The sequence below is a fragment of the Gavialis gangeticus genome, unplaced genomic scaffold (genome assembly GCF_001723915.1).
Source record: "Gavialis gangeticus isolate Ggan-Ray unplaced genomic scaffold, GavGan_comp1, whole genome shotgun sequence".
Taxonomy (NCBI): Eukaryota; Metazoa; Chordata; order Crocodylia; family Gavialidae; genus Gavialis; species Gavialis gangeticus.
Window position 1 is genome coordinate 22,077,625 of NW_017729011.1, and position 19,764 is coordinate 22,097,388.

At 42.3% G+C, this 19,764-nt stretch overlaps 1 protein-coding gene across 4 annotated transcripts in view; it reads left to right on the forward strand.

The window, feature by feature from the left end:
- The window catches only part of NACC2 (NACC family member 2), a 97,790-nt gene that overhangs the window by 12,797 nt on the left and 65,229 nt on the right, over positions 1 to 19,764 (forward strand). The window contains exon 1 of one of the 4 annotated variants that reach the window (XM_019510816.1): positions 17,617 to 17,960. The exons of 2 other annotated variants lie outside the window; for them this stretch is intronic. The gene's annotated coding sequence lies outside the window, so the exon portion shown is untranslated. Of the gene's footprint in view, positions 1 to 17,616; positions 17,961 to 19,764 lie in introns of those variants that run through there. One more of the 4 variants, XM_019510819.1, reaches the window with a different exon arrangement.

The window sequence follows — 19,764 nt, forward strand, 5'->3', positions numbered from 1 at the left end:
GTGTGTATGGGATGTTTCTTTAGATGCCTACTATGATTTTGCTTGCACATATGTCTACAGCTACATACATGAAGTGTGTGCATTGTGTGTTACATTAAAACTCAGGTTTCAGTTCCTCCAAAATTAAGAAGTAAACTTTCCTTGCAGCAATTTTTCCTAATTCCCCCCCCCCCCCCCACCCCCATACACATTCCAGTAAGGTCAATCAGCAGTGACAGAGACCCTGTATAGTGAAGATCATAGGTTAATGGGCAAGGTTAGTAGTAAAACTCTTGTCCTTAACTGCTTCTCTTACTGGAAGTAAAACACCCCTTGCAATTGTTAAACTTCACCTTTCTTTCTTCAGCTTACATGTATACTTCACAATGCTCCAAGTATCATCTCATATTGAAGGATTCTGTTGACATGCACCTGTGGAAAGCACCAGGTTAAAATCGCAACTTCAAATGCTGAATTCTTGGCTCTCGAATGAATACAGTCTCTACTTTAATGCAACACTAGCATAGTTTTTTGGCACTTAATTCATTTCTCATTATGGTATTAAGCTCCTTCTGTAACTTCTTGTATGTTGATTTTTTGGTTGTCAGCAGTTTTTGTTTTTGTTTTTGAAGTAATATAAAACTATTAGCGTGAAAGAAGATTAAAAAGATATGTTACAGTAAAAATGTTAATAAAATTGGCACCATACAGCTTGTGGACCCATTTAGCATGAATCTGTGTTGGTCTTGTGGCGATTAACTCTGATTCTTATTCTATACTGACCCCTGCTGAGAGAATTGTGCTATAATTAGATTTTTTTTTAAAGCAAGGTTTTTGGAGAGAGAAGTTGTTAGAGGTTCTCCTTTTGGCTTTTTTGTATTGGTCTCCATAGAAGCTAAGTAAAGAGAAACGGTTTGCTAGAGAGCTAGGTTATTCCAAATTTGGATGGGGGTTCATCTCAACTCTTCATCATCCCAGTGCTTTTTATCCAGTCCTTTTCAGAACAGGCTTGACTCAACTCTTGCCCTCATCTTCCCTAATCTGTTCAATGAGAAGCAAAATTTACTCCTCTTAGGTATCTTTTCTTTAGAAAAAAACAAAAATTGTCACATTTAGGAATAAAGGGGAAAGGAAAAACCTGGAAAATACTTATACAATACTAATAATACAACCCATAGCTTGTGCCTATAGGTTACATTTTGTTGATTAATAGACTTGTATCCTGGAGGCACAGCTCATTCACTCTACTGTTGATCTCAGCGCAGTTGCAAATGCCAAGTGCTTCTGGTGGCCAAGGGCTTGATATCTTACCATTAGGTGTATAGCAGGTTGAAAGGATTGCATTGTACGGTAGCTAGAACGGAGAACTGGGAGTCCGAATCCTGGGGCTCTGGTCCTTCCCATGTTACTGATTCTCTGCATGACCTTGGGCAAGACATTTAACACAGCTTTGTTCTTCAGATTCCCCATGTGTAATGTGAGATTACAGTTTTCACAACACCCTGTTACTAAAGAGCTTAAGATCCATGGGGAAGGGTAGAGGAGGATGACAAAAGATTTCTATTTTTTCTTTTCTTCTTCTTTTTTATATATAGTAATGTCCTCACTTGTTCCCCTATCTCACCAACACAGTGGGGAATTTCAGTGTTTCTAGAGATTTTATTACAGAGCCCTGGTAAGTGATTGTTAGGGTTTCTGCAGTGTACACAGTATTTGGAAGAGGGCCAGTTTTTTTCCTAATCTCAAGAGCAAGCTGAGGAGTAGGATTGACTAATTTTACAGGCTGTGTAATGAATCAAGGCACAGAACTTCCTGACTTATCAGACAGGTCCTAGGAATCTTGCCATGTCCTCTTCAGTATAGGAGGCTGTGTTTGTTCCTTTTAATATCATCAAGCCCCTAGATCATCCAGAACAGGCTCTGCTGTTCAGCCCCAAATTTAGGCTTACTGAATTCCTAGATGTCCTTCCATACAGTTCTGCTTTTCATAGTTTGAAGTCTTAAATCTTCTACACCTCTGATAGGCTGCTGGAGAGGTTAGTAGGGACAGATTCAGTGCTAAACAACAGAGCTGTCGTTCTCAGCACTTGGACAGAGTATTGAATTGATAATGGGATGGGTGTGCTGCTTAATGAGGCAATAATGCAGTTCATGAGTGGATAAACTATGAAGTCAAAGGATGATGAGGGAGCTGGATAACTGCCGAGTTAAATGGAACAGGAGCCCTGTTAGCATTTGTGCTGGAAGCAAGAGGAAAAACATCCCAAGCAGAAATTTGAAAATTGTGGAGCAGGACTACTGGCTTCAAGCTTCCACCTGCTTCAGGTATAGCAGCATGATTTCCCCCTTAGCTTGTTAGGCTATGGAAGATGTGACTGTATAATCTTCCAGATCAGGACTGTTGTCATCTTGGCCAATGCCAGATGACATCTGCAAGCCTTTGGAGGAGAACTTCATTGCCTGTGCAAGGCAAAGATTATCTCTTGTTTGTAAAGTACTGAGTATGCTGTTAGCACTTAATCACTAAAGGCATCTCATGTGCAAGGCATGGGGTGCTGGGGAGTTCACTGCCTGGTCGCTTTGCTAGAGTCCAAAGCTACCTCTTCAGCTAGGACACAAACAGAACTCTTCCCCCCCCAGTCCCCAAGTGGGTGGAGAATTAATTCCTGATGATGTTATTCTCAGTTGTTGAATAGAAGATGTAGAGAATTACCTACTAATCAGGTTATCTCAAATTCCTTCATACCCAGAATTTTTGTGCGAGAATCAGAAGTTGCTTATTCTGTATCCATCTTTGAAACCTTAATAGAATATGGCCTGGTCTACTTTATAGTATTTTAGTAACAAAAGCCATGTGTGTTAGCGCATCCTTGCATACATACACACTAGTTTCGAGTCTTGCTGGTAAGACACTGAGTTAAGGAACATTAAATCACCTCCCCGGATGGTGTAAGCGCCCACATGGAAGCTGTTGCCTGTGTGGGTACAGACCAAGCTCCAGTAATAATCTCACCTTGCTCCTGTTTTCATGACAGACATTGCCCTAGTCACAGTTGTGAGCTCTGCTACATAGGGGTCACCATGACTGAAACCCATCTATCTGCTTTTTTAAAATATACAGTATCTTTTGGAAATTATTCTGTTCCTACTCTCCACCTTTGAGTGTGCATGCACCTGGCACGCTGCAAAATTGTACCTACGACTCCAGCTGAACCGTATGCTGTTGCTTGGTCTAGGGAAGAAATCCTGTAAGAGCAATGAACAGTGCTAGTTGAGCAATGGCATTTCCACAGGAATAAAGATGCTTATTCAGACAGTGTGCAGGAGATGCCAAAGCTGGGGATGGCAAGTGTAGGTAGCAAAGCCTAGCCACCTAGAAATGCCTGCAGCAGTCCTATGAGGGAACAACCCCAAGTTTTCCTGCAGGCTCACACCTGCTACCACTATGCACAGGTGGGTACAGTAGTGGATAGGGACCCCAATTCCATCTGCAGGGAGACAGTGGACATCTCTCAACACCGTGAGGAAGGAACCTCAGCAAAGCCAAGCTCACAGAGAAGAAGGAGGACACAGGGCACTCCCTCACAGGCTCTACCAGGAATGCTTCAAGACCCCAGGCAACCCTGACCAAGAAGAACTTGGAGACAGAGCCCAATGAGGAAAAGGAAGGGAACTCAGGTATTTGTGTTGCATGTTTCTGTTTCTTTTGCAGGCTCCAAAACTCCTTATTCCCCATCCCAGTCTCTGAAGATGGCAGGCAGGGAGAAACAAGTTGCCTTTTGAAAAACCTCATTCATGTTCACAAAGTGCCTTGGCAGTTGTAGGCAAAGTCAGAGAGAGAGAGAGCCCACTAAAGCAACCCACAAAGTTCCCAAATGCATGCTTTCAGCATGGGAGGCAGATGGAATGCCTAGCAGTGTAAATCGGTGCTTTGCAAATAGAAAAAATAGCACTCAAATGAAATATAGAGGAAATTTAAAATAAGCCTTGCTGGAAATCTATTAATGGGGCAATTGGACAATGATATGTATATATATATTTTTTTTTTTGTGTGTGTGAAACAAATGATAGAGTTTTTAAATGCATAATGTAAGCATTCAAAACGGAGTGCTTGAGTTTTCTGGTCTCGGTCCAATTCCAAAACAGCTATGTGTGTGCTGGACTTGGGTGGAAAGGGTGAAGGGAGTAAGAGAGGGTTTATTGCTAGTTCTTGGGTCTTGGCTTTGGATTGACTGGCAGATAGGTGGGTTTGCAAAGCATGAGGTTAGATGAGGCACAAGCATCCCTCTTGTTCTCTGGCACAACTGAGTCAGGAATTCTTCAAGTATTGGCAGCATCTTGTGGACGCTGTCACAGGACACCCTTGCATACTGTTCTGCACTAGTGGCGCCATCCCTGTTGAGAGGGCAACAGTTCACAGGTCCAGGCAGCTGTAAGCAGTTTTCTCTGGGTCTTTGGCACCCTCTTAAGCCCTGTATTAGCTAGCTTCTGCTGACTGTAATTAGCCTAGCAATGTTTACTGTACTGCATTTATGCTTACTGCCCAAGAGATCCGGAAGCCCATCATACCCCTCAGGGCTGCAGGCTTGGAAAAGCCTCCCCCTGTACTTACAAGACAGTCCACCACTATATTCCCAGCATGGTAACAAGGGACTCTGAGCCACTTTAGTTTATGGGAAAATTTTAGGGAGTTTGCTCACTATTGACCTGTCCGCTGACCCTTTAAATCTAACATCTGTCTGCTTGTCTGTCTTGCAGAGTGCCAGCAGACTTAGCTGGGGTATCCCGAAGAGACTCTTCCCATGCCTACTGGTACACTGACCTTGATCAAAAGAGAAGAAATTGACTTGAGCCCTTGAGAAAATCAGAGAACACATGTGCCCTCGTCCATGTCCAAGAAACCCAGGAATGGAGGGAACACATGGCTGAAGGATTGAAAGTTGCCATGTGAGATGCACCAAAATGCTATGCAGCTCCTGAGACAGGAAACATGCTGCAAAGCTTTGCTTTGTAGAGAAGAACAGCCTAAGAGTTGCCCTCCAACAGCTCAGGGGATGGGTCTCATTAGCAAAACCTGTGTTTGTATCCACTTAACCATAGTGGAAAGTAAGGAAAATTGTTGTGACGATGCATACATTGACCTGTGATACGTGCAGGAATAGACAATACTTTGCACTTTAGTAGGTTTGAGCAACAAATGTATATCTAATATACTTATTACTGCTCAATAAAGTTATATTTTGTGAAAGTTGTGATTTTATTTACTTTGTCATGCAGAACAAATTGGTATCCCTAACAGGGTTATAACACAGTAATAATAGATTTACAATTCCAACACAGTGTCTAATTGTGCTCTTAACGCCATTCTCCATGGCAGAGTACTGCAGTGCGCTCTTGTAGTTGTCCTTATGTCTGGCTGTTAAAATCAGTAGGTGGTTTTTCCTTTTTCTCCCACCACCCTGCTGGAATCTTCCCTTCTTTGTTTCACAGCTATTAAGTAAAATGCAATGTGCAGGAATAACCCTACGAGCATTTGGCTTCCTGCGATCCAAACTAGTCATGAGAGCTCTCCAGTTTGGGTTTGTTGTTTGTTTTTTTGTCTCCCAAATACATGTGTGACTGCCATCCTGCACTTGGTCAGACAAAACTTAAATTGTTCCTTGTTTCTGCCCAGGTGCGCTATATTTGGCCCTATGTTGGACCCAAATGGTAGGTGGAGTTCTTGAGAGATGCAGTGTGGCATTACATCCCCCCCTACTATGAATGAGCCCATCTGGGGAAAATGCCACTGCTTGCAGTTTTTAAAAGTCCTAGGTTCCTTAAGAAGCAAGTGGTGTTTGTCTTCTCTGATAACCCAGTGTTAATGTCAGTGAGTTATTAGCTATCTGTCAACACTTGTATGACCATGGTGAAGTACCCCTTTCTGCTTTTGTGGTTAGAAACAATGTACACATCATGGGGAAGGTAAATTCAGAAGATATGCTCCATCACACCCTCTGAGGACCATTGCATCCAATCCCTAATTGTTTGCATGTTACCCAGTGTCATGATCCTCTTAAACACTGGCCTTACAGCCTGGAAGGACAGGAGTCCCACACAGGCTTTTCAACACCCAAGTGCCAGCCTGCTGACAGACGGCAAACTGGTTGCCAGTTGCCGCAGCACAATTGCCACCTATTTCTCCAGTGTCTCTGGCCTCTGGTTCTGGAGAACAGAGATGAGCTTAGCATGTAGCAGTGGGGATGTGTCCTGCTGCTCCCAGAAGTACTGCAGCCCCTGCTCATCTTCCCATCTGATCAAGACCCACCAGTTGGTACTTATTTCATTGCCTGCAGGGATTGCCGCACCATCTTTTGTTGCTCAGTAAAAGTGCAAGTGACACCGGGCTGTCTTCATTCACTGTCTGCATTGCCCTCTTTATCCCAGTTTTCTCATCCTCACTGTTGCACTACCAGTCAGTTTGGGAGCTGAAGCTTCACAAATATAGAAGAATCCAGTGCCCTGGTTCCACAATAGATGCGAGGGCTCTACTGTCTTGTTAAGCGTCCATGTTTAGGGCCGTGAGATGGCAGAGAGACTGAAAGTCAATTCAAGGAAAAGTGGCTTAGGGGATATAACAAAACAACTGTGGGAAGGAATCAGGGGTGGAACATGGCATCCTGGGGCATAGATCCCAAGCTCCTGTGTTGGTGCCCCACACTGCACTGCAGAATGCTCCACAAGGCAATGCATAGGGTGGCGGTGCAGGAGATGCTGGGATCGCTACCCACAGTGCAGCCCATCTTTTGCCAGTGGTGTGTGTGTCATTGTGAGGACGTGCTGCACCAGCAAAGGCATCCAAGTGTGCATGTGCTCTAATGATATTGCAGTGTTGGCAGCAGTATGCTGGCAGAAATGGTAAAGCTTTCTAATGTAGACATCGTCTAAGACTTCCTGGCTTCCAGTCCTCCCTCCTTCCCTCACTGAAGGAGTTGTTCACTTCCTGCCCACTGACAGCTAAGGTTAGAGACAGAAGTAAGGGCCAGGAACAGCTATCTACTGCCTGTCCTGCAGCACAAGTGCAAAGCATAATGAAGGCAGCAGAAGTTGCAGATCTCAAGCTCTGGTTTGAAATGCTCGGCGTGCCTGGACTATGTAGCTGTGATGCTGAATTTGTAGGCATGCCTTTGAATAGTGGGGGGGGGGGGAGTTTCTCAGGATCTCAAATGGATTTATGCCCTGTTGTATCATATCTGACTTGGATCTGGGTGTTGGTAGATGGTCAGGAGTATATATTATTCTCACTGAACATGATGTGCAGTGTCTGAGGGAGCTTAATTTCAGGAGTCTTTACTGGAATTGCCACTTCATTTTGCAGAATACAGCCTACACAGTAAATTCCATTTCCTACTTCCTTCTGAGTCTGAGGCCATTATATCATCCACAGGGTTGAAATATGTGTCTGGATGGCATGCTGTCTTGCCTTGCTAATTGAATTAGGTAACTTTATTTTTGATGGTCCCGGGTGAGGTTTTTACTCTAAGCCTCTTTCTGATTGTGTGTTTGACTCTCTAAAGCAGGGAAAGTCAGTTATTTTAAACTACTTAATGGTGATTAATAGGTCTTAATTTCATATTAAGCATATACCATGTGAATGCATCAGCTTCCATATTCCTTGGTTGGTATAGTTTGTCTGTATCCACATCTGAAAAGGAGGCAACCCTGAATACTTAATTGAATAGCTTCCTTTTTATATTAAGTAACACATTGAGATCTTTTGTGACCAGGCATGATTACAACTAACCCTTCCAAAGAGATGAGTGAAGATTTCTGCTGTCCAAGTGGACCCCTTCTTACTCCTGGTGGTTGCAGCACGAACTTAGAAGGAACCTGCTCTCATAGCACTGTCCTGTCTCAGAAAAGTGGCACATTTGTACCCTTTTAAGTCTTGTACTCCATAAGTGATTTCCCGAACCTTTATATGGCCGAACCTTTACATGGTCCCAAACCTTTGTGTGTTTAATCTCATTGTCCAGCTTCATGAAACTGGTTTATTATAGGCAGAAATGTAGGGGTCAGTGTTAACAATCTTCTGTCTTTTCATCAGAGAAGCTAGAGAAAACAACCTGGCTGGAAGCAAGTAATATAACCCCACTGCTCAATTTGAGTAGTAGCCTACTGCATGAGCAGCCTCATTTAGGTCAGTGGGAAGGTACTCGGCAGCTTGACCAGGGAAGGAAGAATCTGGGCCCCCGTTGGTGCAGTATGTCCAGTTGCATTAAAATGTAAGTTTTGGATCTTTGCTTAATTTGTACAGAGCATCAGAAGCTCTTGTGAAATCTGATGTAGTAGCATCAGCACAGGAAAAAGCTCTGCCTTCTGTGAAGCCAGACTGTTGCAGTATAATTTGTGTTGTAAGATTTTGAAAGCCGATGTTGCAATATGTAACAGTAGAATAGTGGGAAGATGGTCAGGTGGTTCTTGGGGCTTCAACAGACAGATTTCATGTCTGTGTGTTTTTGCAACACCTTTCTATAAAGGGAAACATAATTTAAAATATGATTACTTAGTGTTGTAACAGTCTTCTCAAACGTTTTTGCATTATGCAGAGATCCTTATCAGAGGTTGATATTAACTTGCAAAGAATATTATGCAAATCATTCTCCTGTTCTTCTAAAAAGAAAATTTCCTTCATAATGCAAAGTGTGACAAAAAAAAAATCGTGCAGCAGCTTTTGGCAAAATTACATTCAGAAGATGTAACAGTTTTTCTGCTTACTAGCACAATCCATTTGTGCTTTTCTACTGGATTTTCTCAACTCAGGCTGATAAAGTATGAATTTTAAAATAAGAGCTGGGGGGGTGCTAATGCAGCATGGGTCCAGTAAGGAACAGGAAATTTTTGCATTTTTAGGGCATGTTTTTTAATCCAGTCCAAAACAGTGTCCATCGAAAGTTGTTCCTGTGTAGCAGCTGTTCTTTGGCCTCTGAAACAGTTCGGTGTTTTCAGTCCTGTTCTTAATAGACAGATGCCTACGTTAGCACTAAAATAGCATATAATTGATCTATCCCTTTTCCATGTACTGTAAAAAGTAATAGTCTTGAAAAACGACGAAGATTTCCAATACTCTCACATTACTGCATTATTATGAGCCCATGCTATTTATTATTGTACGTTACTATTTTAACCTACTGCAGTGAATGAAGGGGGCACTGTTTAGAGGATCCAACATCAAGGCACTAACACTGGCATGTACAACCTCTGTCAAGGGGCTTTTCCTGCACAGAAATTGCTCCAAAATCAGGATTGTGCTGCTTAATTTCATTTCTTAACTCAGCAGCAGCATCTCCTGGGTAAAATCCTGGTTCTTTGAAGTCAATGGGAATTTTGCCTTCAACAGTCATGTTTTTCCCGCTGGTATTTTGCTATAAACCAGTAATTGTTGTGCAGAGTTGCACCCTTCTGTGATCTATGAGCCAAAATCCTGGTGGAGATTATCATTTCAGCCACTGGATTCAGAGCTTGTTTTTACAATGGATGGATGGATGGATCAACTGATTGATTGATTGATTGATTGCTAATAAACACTGTTCCCTGTTTAAATTACTATAATTTTTAGGGGCGCAGGAGTTGGTATGAGCTAAAAAGGCACATTCACTTTAAGATCCGGTTTTTCAAGCACTTAACGTTGTTTTGAAAAAATATAGCCTTTGGACTGCAGTTTCTTGTTTTTCAGCACAAGAGTGATGGAGAAGGGGTAGTAAAATTCTGGTTGGGTAGCAAGTTATCCCAGTCAGGAAATTTTCACAGTTTTTATGTCTGCCTGGAGATCAATATTTTAAAATCGAAGTAAATGAAATAAATAACCTGGAATCAGAGCTGGCATTTAGCAAGCAATTTAGGCTGGAAGTTCAGGCACCAAGTGACTCTACCTCTGGCTGCAGGGTCTTTCCTGTTAGGGGGTGACTACTATGCCCAGCTTTTTCCCTGCTGCTGTATGTGAAGAAATAAATTGATGAATTCATCTGTGTTTTGTGTGTTTAAAAGAAATGCTTATTGAGAGCACGTCTGGATTGACTAAGGAATATTCTAAGCAGGGCAGATTTATCTGCACGCACTACAGCGCTCAGTGGGTATCAGCAGTCCTACCTTTTTCCAATGTGAAATACATATTTTGGTGGCACAGAAGAGAACTTCAGTACCCTAAAAGTGGCTCCAGGGTGTGGTTGTGATGTGATAATTATACCAGTGAGCGATTACAACAGTTGGCTCTGCTTCATGCTTCCTATGGCCTGCCTTGGGCATCTTATGATATCCAACTCACCCCCTGTAATGCGTCACTGATTGAATATGTAGATATACAGTGGAACCTACTTAATGAATTACTGTGAAAGGACTAAATCTGGCTTTAGAAAAAAAAGGCTTGTGTGGAAGAATGAATTAAGGTAGTGAGATGTTTTAATCTAAACACAGTGGTAGAAAGGAATATTTTATCTTCTGGGTTTGCCTGTTGCCCAAATGTTTCCTTTTATAGTACAGACTTTAAAGGAACATTGTTAAGCATATTTTAAGAGTTGAACTTTAATTCCCTCGTGGTACCTTCATGGAAATGTTAACATATACATTTCATTTTCGTTTGGGAGGCTATTGCACCCTCCTTCTCTGCTCTCAGTGACTCTCTTTTTTTCCCCTGAATCTGTTTACTTCCATACCACCGATAAGCACTCCTGCATGTAACCAGCAGTCATCCCGTCATGGGCTTTTATCTTTTCAGATCTTAACCTAAGTGGGGGTTAGGCCAGGTCAGCACGTGGCTGGTAAACCTTCAAGGAACATCTGCATGGGGTATTGCAGGAAGTGGTGTTAATGATTTCTTAGGTCATGCTGCTGCCTTTGAGTTAGTATTGACCCAATGCAGCATCGCCGCGCAGGGATACATCCTGCTATTTCAACTATTACATAAAAACAGAGGATTTATCTGTTAAACATCCCAATGCATTTATTTGAAAAGGCAGAAGTGCCGACATGCTGTCTTGCCTCCCCTATACCTTGGACAGTTGGATTCTGTCTTCCTTTATTCCCCCTGATTTTCAAGAATTGTCTGGTGCTTGGTGCGGGCTGTTGCCTTTTTGCAGTTTGCCAGCCAACACCTGCTTGTCCTGCACTTCAGAGAGGGTCACAGTCCAGAACTGCATATGCCAATCCCTGTCTATCCTTCAGCAAAGAGTCCTTTAGCTGGTTAAATCTCGTTCCCCTAAGTCTGCTTCCACAGCAGATCACAAAGCACTGCTCCTGGATACGGTGGCTCACTTCCCACTGACAGGCTTTCAAGAAGTTATTCAGAAGCCTACATTATAACCAGTCCTGAGGTCTGCATTTCACCTAATGTACTCTTTTTTTCACTTTTAAAACAACCTGAAAATGAACCAAGGTGCCATTTTCCTGTGAGAAGAAGTGTCACTGTTCTGTTAGATGCATATTTTGAGGCTTAACATTTTTTTTTTGCCTAAATAATATACTGCAATTCTCTCTCACTAAAGAGAGAAGAACAAAATACTCACAAACCATGTCCAGAAGCTAAGGAAGGTGCTTCAGTATCCTTGAAAATACAGGTGGAATTTCCTACTACTAAAATAGTAAAAACTACTATTTTTTTTTTTTTTGTAGGCAAAAGCAAACCTGTCTACCAAAAGCTGCAGCATAAAGGAATAAACTTTGACTTGGTTTTATGGTATTTCTAAAAAAGGCACTAGCAGTGTTAATCATTAAACTCTCTCCCTTTGTTTTGCCACCTTCTGCTCCCTCTTTACCTAATTAACTCCCTATTAGGCTGCACATCTGTATAATAATTTTTATTTTTTGCTGCTATTCTGGAGGTTTTAAACCCCTATCATCTCTTCATACAAACTGCCCATTTAAGTGCAGTTCTATCATCCTCCCTTCAAAAACATCCTCTGTTCCATATGAGAGAATTTGTTTTTTTTTTCTTTTGGTACAGGAAGAAGGAAAAGTTGTTTTTTGGTTGTTTTTTTGTTGTTTGGTTTTTTTGTGTGTTTTTTGTCCTGACAGAATCAGAATCTCAATTGGTTATGTAAATTCTGAGCTTGGAGAAATAATTATTCCAACCTAGTTTAATTTGTGAGTGTGTGTAATAAAAGGTGTCATGGAAATGAATTATAATAATGTTTAGCACAGGTTATTCTGAAATGAATTACAGTATCACGCTTCTAGAAGAATGTCATTAGTTCAGTGATTTGCAGCACTTTTTGTGCCTTTTTGGAGTCCCATTTTTTGTCGGATAAGTCAAAAAAATGTATTGTACAGTTGAAGTCAATGGATGTTGTCTTATAGAAAGAGAAGAGCTAAACTAAAAAGGGACCCACCATAGGTTTCACTGAAACGTTAATGTTAAGGCATCCACAACCCAGTATGCATAATTGTGCCAATGACACATGGGTCTTGGCATAGATTTAGTAAAACCCTACACTACCCCTACTCCCTTTTTCCCCTCAAAGCTGCCTCCGTGGGTGCGTCTCCACGAGTGGGAACATGCGACTGCCACTGCTTCTTGTCCCTGGGGAACGTGTGCCACTGCTACTTGTGTACTATAATGTGTGCCACTCCTACATGTCCCCATGCACATGCATTTTGGTGCACGGCACATAGCCCTGGGTGCGGTAGGGGAGGCAGGGGCCAGCACCTGGGCTTACCTGGGGGCCTCTGGGGGCAGCAGCAAGGAGCCTGGCTGGCAGCTGGAATGTGGTCCCAGCCGGCCAGGCTGCGGGTTTGGGTGGCACGCTACCACCACTACACCACCCCACTTTCTTTAGGTGCAGGTTTTAGTGATGCCAGAATCTCTGGTTGTCAAAAAAACAAAAACCCCACACTGCAAAAATTAGCAGCATGAGGAACCCTTGCATGTGCAGTGTGTGTAGTATACGGCACTGTAGATAGGTTCGTGGCGCCGCATACCATATGTTCCCGCTCATCTGGATGTGTCCCATTGTAGTATCCTCCCAATTCTCCAGCTGGTCTTCTAATGGGAGTGCATACATCAGTGGTGGCCAAGCCATAGCTTGTGAGCTGCATGCGGCTCGCCAGCATGGTACTTGCGGCTCTCTGGAAATTGGGTGAGGCCCACCCACCTGGGGACAGCACAGCCCAGCACCTCCTGCTGCTCCGGGTTTCCCCAGGGGGAGTGCACCCCAAGCCTGCCCCCCTCCTTTGGGTCTGCTGGCTCAGGCATCGGGCTGCTGGGGCTGCAGCTGTGCCGCTTACTCTGGGGCATGCTCCCTGTGAGGAAAGCCGGAACAGTATGGGGGGGCCGTCACTTCCACTCTGGGTTGCTCAGCACCCTCCCCCTGCCCCCTTTCAGCTCTTGAACTTCAGTGGAGGATCTGACGTGGCTCCCACGTTGAGTAATTCTGGTCACCCCGGCATACGTTATACCAGGGATTTTCAACCTTTTTTGGTTGGTGTACCCCTGGCGGTGGGTCAAGAAGTGGGGAGTCCCGTGGTGGCCGATTGGTGATCGGTGGCAAAACTGGAAGCGTCAGTGGTGCGCGGCAGCAAAAGCACCAGTGGTGCATGGCACTGGTGAAAACAAAAGGACCAGTGGCTCATGGCACACAGCGGTGCAAAGTGCTGGCAGCCCCGCTTCTCCACACCACTGCCGCATACCCCCTGGGGCCTTCCCAAGTGCCCCTGGGGGCACACACACCTGCAGTGCACAACCCCTGCATTATACCCTTGCTGAGCACCTACAGGACAATACACACCCTTGTGTTGCTTGATAGCATGGAAGAGGAACCAGAATTAAATAAATCTTTACCTAGAAAGCTAAGAACAAGGCCCAAGGTAAAAGTTCAACTCAAAGAAGGTATTAAAACCTAAAAGAATCTCCTAAATGTTATAAAGTGTTAGGGAGAAATAATCCAACTGGCTAGCTGAGTGAAGATATTGTTAATTTAGTATAAAATGTCTTCATTTCTTTTAAAAACAGGATTTGCTGAAACCCTTGGTTTTATTTGAATATTTATTCTTGAACTTGAAGCATTAAAAATAATTGAGTAAAACAAAATCCGCAAGGCTTAAAATTACCTCTAGCTTAATGTTTTATTTAAAAGGTTTGCTAACTGACATTCTTTTTAATGAATTAGGTCACACAGCTCTAAAAGAGTGTTGTTTGGAGGCTTTTTTTTTTTTTAACATTTAATTTTGAGGCTGCTTTTCTTCTCTTTCAAAATTCCAGCATTGCTCCCATGAACCATTGTACAACATAGCTGTCTCCGTTTGCTTTGTGACTCCTTGTCTCCTGAGCTCGGAGAATCTCGTTCTAATTATTCTAAATCACACCAGTCCAAATGAATATATCCATGTTTGGGGGATTGAAACTGTGTTGTCATGGCAATCTCTGTAAGGTCATGAGAAACTCATTGATATTGTTCACTGCCTCTCCCAGGGGACTTCCTATACCTTTGCAAAACTATGGATTTTGGTGGTTTGTATAACAACTTTCAAGCATAGTTTTGTCACAGTTCTGCTCAGATGATTCTTTGATAAATAGCATGCTTATTTTTTGAAATAACTGACTGTGCGGTAACCAGGTCTAGGGTTTGGGAATATTTTTATGGCAGTGCCCCCAAAACAACAGGCCAGGGCCCAGTTGCATCTACTCCAGTCAACACACATTATTGTATTTACTACTTGATAGCAGAAAGCCCTGTAGGTCCTGGTGAAGTCATAACTGGCTGAATATCATGTGTCATGTGCTGCCTTGTGATCTCTCTTAGAAAGACTTGGTGAGATCATGGTACAGGTAATTGTTTTGAACTTTGTCTTTAGAGGATTTTTGCATCTCGCAGGTCAGAGCTGTAGATTGCAGAATTTAAAACAAGTGCATTGCTTTGTGTGGGTTTTGGCTAGGAACAGTTTGCTTAGTTTCTTAGTTTGCCAAGGTCTTAAAAAGGGCATAATACAAGTATTCTTTCTTAATGACACTAGTCTGTGCCGTTTACAGTTTATTTACTACCTTTTGCCCAATGTAGAATGGGCTTGAAAGCGACTGCCAATACAAGTAAATGTCTACATGTTTTGTCCAAAAAAATAAATTCAGGTGATGGTGAGCATTTGAAGCATTCAGGGATGCTGTCCTGAATGTGCTGTGATTTATCATAGCACTGTTTTTTAAGGACTGATAATTAACTGCTAGGCAATGCAAGGAAACCGAGTGTTTGAAGCCCTCTGACTTGGCCGGGTTGGAGTTTTACAACACATAGCTCACTTGATGGTTCCTGTAATTTCGAGAGGCAATAAGGCAAGTCAAGTTGGTGGAGTTTCATGTTGTTTTCCTTGTATTTACAGCTTTAAAATAGGTCTTCAAAGTTAGTTGAATGTGTATGAGAGATGGCGCCATTGCAGACCAATACAAGCAGGGATTTAAGCAATATTAAATTTATGAGACTGGACTGGAACTTCAGTAAACATGCATATACGCATCTAAGTTTTACCTTATCTGTCAGTGCAGTAGTGGAGCTGTTTTAAACTATTTTCTGCCTGCAAATGATGAAAGAACAGCAATAAGTGGCAGTACAATTAACACCCTTGCTCACAACCCATGGTTAGGGATGTGCTCCCTCTTCCGAAAAGGATCATGGTAAGGCCATATGATATTTATATGAGTTTTATACTGAACCATGTAACCATAATACAGTGAAAAGAGAAAGAAGATAGCTGAAGACAAAAAGCACAGGTGTGGGTGCTGGATGAAGACAAAAAAGAAGGTCGTGAAAGGTACGTATCAGTCTCCATGTTGTATGGACTTTATTAGTACAGTTTAATTAGAAAAAGATATTAAAGTCAAATAATTAAAAAAAACAAACAAACAAACAAACCTGAGTGCCAGAGGTATCTAAAAATGAGTTCTTTTTCATGTGTTCCAGTAATTACTGATCTTCTGCAAACCTTTTGCACAGTATTTCAGAATGTATTAGCAGCAATAATGACATTAAAATGTGCTTGTAGCAGGGTATATTGATTTAAAGCAAAGTGATTAAAATCAGCAATCAAGAAATCTTGCTTTAAAGAATTGATTTTGATCAGTTTTATTTTAATTTTGTACTTTGTAGTTATTTTCCAAAAGAAAAATTATTCTTACTGAGTAGTAACCAATTTAAAACCTGTTGATTTGCAATAAAGTATAGTCTTTCCCCTTAATTTGGTATTTTTGCTAATTGGGAGGATACACCATATCAATACGTATTTAAGCAGTCTTATTGCTTAATGTATATTAATTCAGGCTTTTGATTTCCCATGTTTTGTTATATTTAAAAAAGGCAAGTAATACATTTCATAGTTCCTCATTTCAGTTTTTTGTTTGCAATTTGGTAAAGCTGCATTTGGATGAAAATTAGAATTTAATTAAAAATACCATAAACGGCATGTCAGCATTGCCTGTTAACTAGAATGACTTAAATTGTACTGGATACATAAGAAAAATGGTGAGTTTATCATAAAGTGTTTTGGATTTAAAATTAGCAGGTGTATTAAGCAAAGATATCACCTGGAATACATTAATTGAACTGATTGGTTCTGGTCACCATCTCCTTCAAGATTTTAGAGCTAGTAGATCTTGTCCTCTCCCACTTCATTTCTGTTAATAGATTGGCACTTGCCTTTTGGCCCTCCATCTAATGCTCAAGGCCACAGCTCACAGGGCTCCCTCTGGCCCAGTAGGGAGGGCCACACAGGCTGGATGACACGGTGTGGGGGCCTGGATCTGGTCTGGATCTGGCCAGGGGTTGAACACCCCTGTATTAACAGGAAGAGGAAAATGAGGTTTCTTGCTTCTCCTGCTCCCAGTCAGCTTCTCTGTTTTTGTATGAACTGGACTCTTTGAATGAGCTGAAGCAATGAGAATATTTTCTCTATATTGCAGAAGAGGCTACTGCTGCTGATTTAAATCTCTGACAGATTTTGATTCCAGATGCCTCCCAGGTGACTTGCATCAATTCAGCTACTTTCATTTTACTCGCTGTAAACTTTAGATGTTAAACCTGTACTCCTGAATATTTTTTTAATTTCAATTTAAACAATATTAGTAAATTGGGGCATGTTTTCAGGCTTCAGTATCAGTTGTTATAATTTAAATTTACTTATGGATGGGTTTACACCGAAGAAGGAAGATGTATCCAATTTAAACTAAAAAAAACCCAACAGTTGTGTGGTTTCTTTCCAAAAATCATCCATTGTTATTGATGCTGATTAGCAGTTAAAAGCACAGCAGGCAGTGGTCGTTTAAATGTACCAAGCAGTGAGCAGCAACAGGTTCCTACACTTTGGGAGCTGTTCATCCATCCCTAGCAGAAAAAGGAGGGTGCAGTGCAAGGACACTGTTCCCGGTAGTACCGCTTTCTGGCTGTGACTGCATCTTGTGAACTGACAAGTGTACCTAGATCCACAGTTAGGTCAGCAGTTCTTTGTCAAGCTTGGACGAATAGAGGGGAGGCCAGGCTGAAAACTAAGCTTATTTCCCAGCTGAACTTTTTGACCTACAAGGCTCTGTAGTTTCCTGCTGACCTTTGATACTGATACTAGATACACACTGTGTTTAAAGGGGAGTGCTTGCATGTTTGAAACACAACTCCCCCAGCGCTATCTAATGGCCTGGAGCTGACTTCACCCAGGGAGGCTTCTTCACCCTGGAGCAAGATTTAGTTCTTCTCTTCTAATGGCCACCTCCTCCCCCTCACTGTTTGTGTGGGAAGCTTTTTTCGTTTCCCAAATTGTAAATTGAAGTCCTCCTCCAGACCTTGGGGATAAGCTGCTTCTGACACTGTTTCCCAGTGTGGAAAAAAAATGGCTTTTCTTGCAAGCAGTTGATTCAGAGCTGCAGAATATACTGAAAGAACGGTGCCAGCCAACCTGCGCCCTGCTGAGGACCTCCAGCTGACCGTGTGGTACGTGGGAACCTGCTGGGACGTATTTCAGGAGCTCTGGAAAGAGTAAGATCAGTTCCTCAGGTCTATTTTTGGAAGGGCTTGAGTCCTCTGTAACTTGGCACCTGTATGCCTGTTAACACTTCTTATTCCTCAACAAAGTGCAGCCTAAGCTCGTGAGGAGTGTCCCTAGCTGGGGATGAACTGTGCCATCACCTTCACTCCCTTCTCCACTTATTCCTGTTCAGATATTGAAGCACCTTGAAATGCAGAGCATGAGTTGTGTTGTACAGGGAGAGAAGTATGTCTGTATAGGTAAAAGAGCAAAATAATGGAGACCTTTATACTGGAAAAACAGTTAATTGCATCTTCCGTAGTGTCTACATTGCTTTGAAAACCCCAAATTATTCCTTGCATTGTCTTTTATTGGTCGTCTGGTTGGCTAATATGTTCCTTTCTGCTTTAGTGAAAATAACATGTGAGTAAGCAGAATGCCCAAATTTCTGAACTATGTCTTGTGGTGATTTCTTAATTTCCTGAGTGAATGCAAGGTTCTTGGGGTTTTCAGTTCTGTGCCAGAAAGACTATTTGCTCATACAAAGTTCTTCATTGTAATAGGAAAAAAATCAATTTGATTACTTTCATGTCAGCATGCATGTCTAATGGCTTAGAAGTTATTGCAGCCATAAAATATACAGTATCATTTCTCTCTCACTCTGAAATTTGACAGGATTAATATAGTCAGCATGAAATCTTAGTCATAAAGTCGGCCATAAGTGATGGTAAAATTAGCTGCTGAAATCGTCTGCTTATGGAATACATCTTCTGTTTTTCCTTCTGGGAAAAAATATCAAGGGAATGGCATGAGAATTAGAATGGTAGTTTTCTGCATTTCAAGCTCCAACACAAATATGTCTCGTTTCATCTTCCTTTAGAAAAGAGAGAAAGATAGCAAGTGCTTTTAAGCTCTGTGATGTATAGAATAGCCTGGAGTACAATGGATATCTACAACAGATAGTCTGCATAGATTTATCCACTGAAAAGAACAGTGGTGGTGGGGATGGTGTTGGTCTAATTCCATTTTCATTGGGACACTAGAGCCAATAGTGTCAAGCACAGAGATGCTGTGAAGATTTTGCGCCCCCCCCATATAAATCATTCTAATGCTTCTCTGTAAGAACGTAAAGAAGGTCATCGGGGTAAATGGCAACGCAGAAAAAGCATCTCTGTTTTCAAAGATTCACCTGCATTTGAGTATTTGGTATTGGGAGGTGGGGGGAGGTCTATTGTGTGGACCTCTGGAAGAAGTCAGTGTTTCGTAGCATGTGCTGGCCCACCGTTGGGAGGACCATTCCTGGAGCAAGTGATGCTCCAATTTACCTCCTGCAATGCAGCCCCTTTTTTCCTGAAAGGCAGTTTCTTTCCATGCACCAGAGGCTGGAGGGAGCCGAGTTCCAAGCGAGTCAAGGTACCGAAAAAAGGACCTTTTGAAAGGTAACTTAAAAAAACACCCTGTGAAGATGGAAATTAGTAAGAGCGCTGTCCCTACAGTAAGGGCAGCCGGCTGCTTTTGATTCAGCAGCTTGTTCTATTCTTCTGTGCAGCCTCCTGAAGCTCATGCTCCTCTGGGTCCTTGGCTTATTCAGGATGCAGGCAGGAAAAGGCTGCTGCTCCTATACCATGGGACAATCATGCCCAATTGGTTATTTATGTTTTTCATCCCACAATGCAGTGCAGCTGCATGGCAATTACGTGGGGTCAGGAGAGTGAGGCTCTCTAGGAATTCCCAGGGACTTGTAACTACTTAATGATTAAATTAGATTGATCCACTAAGACTTACCTGCCTGGAAGCCCTGACCCTTTCTGCATG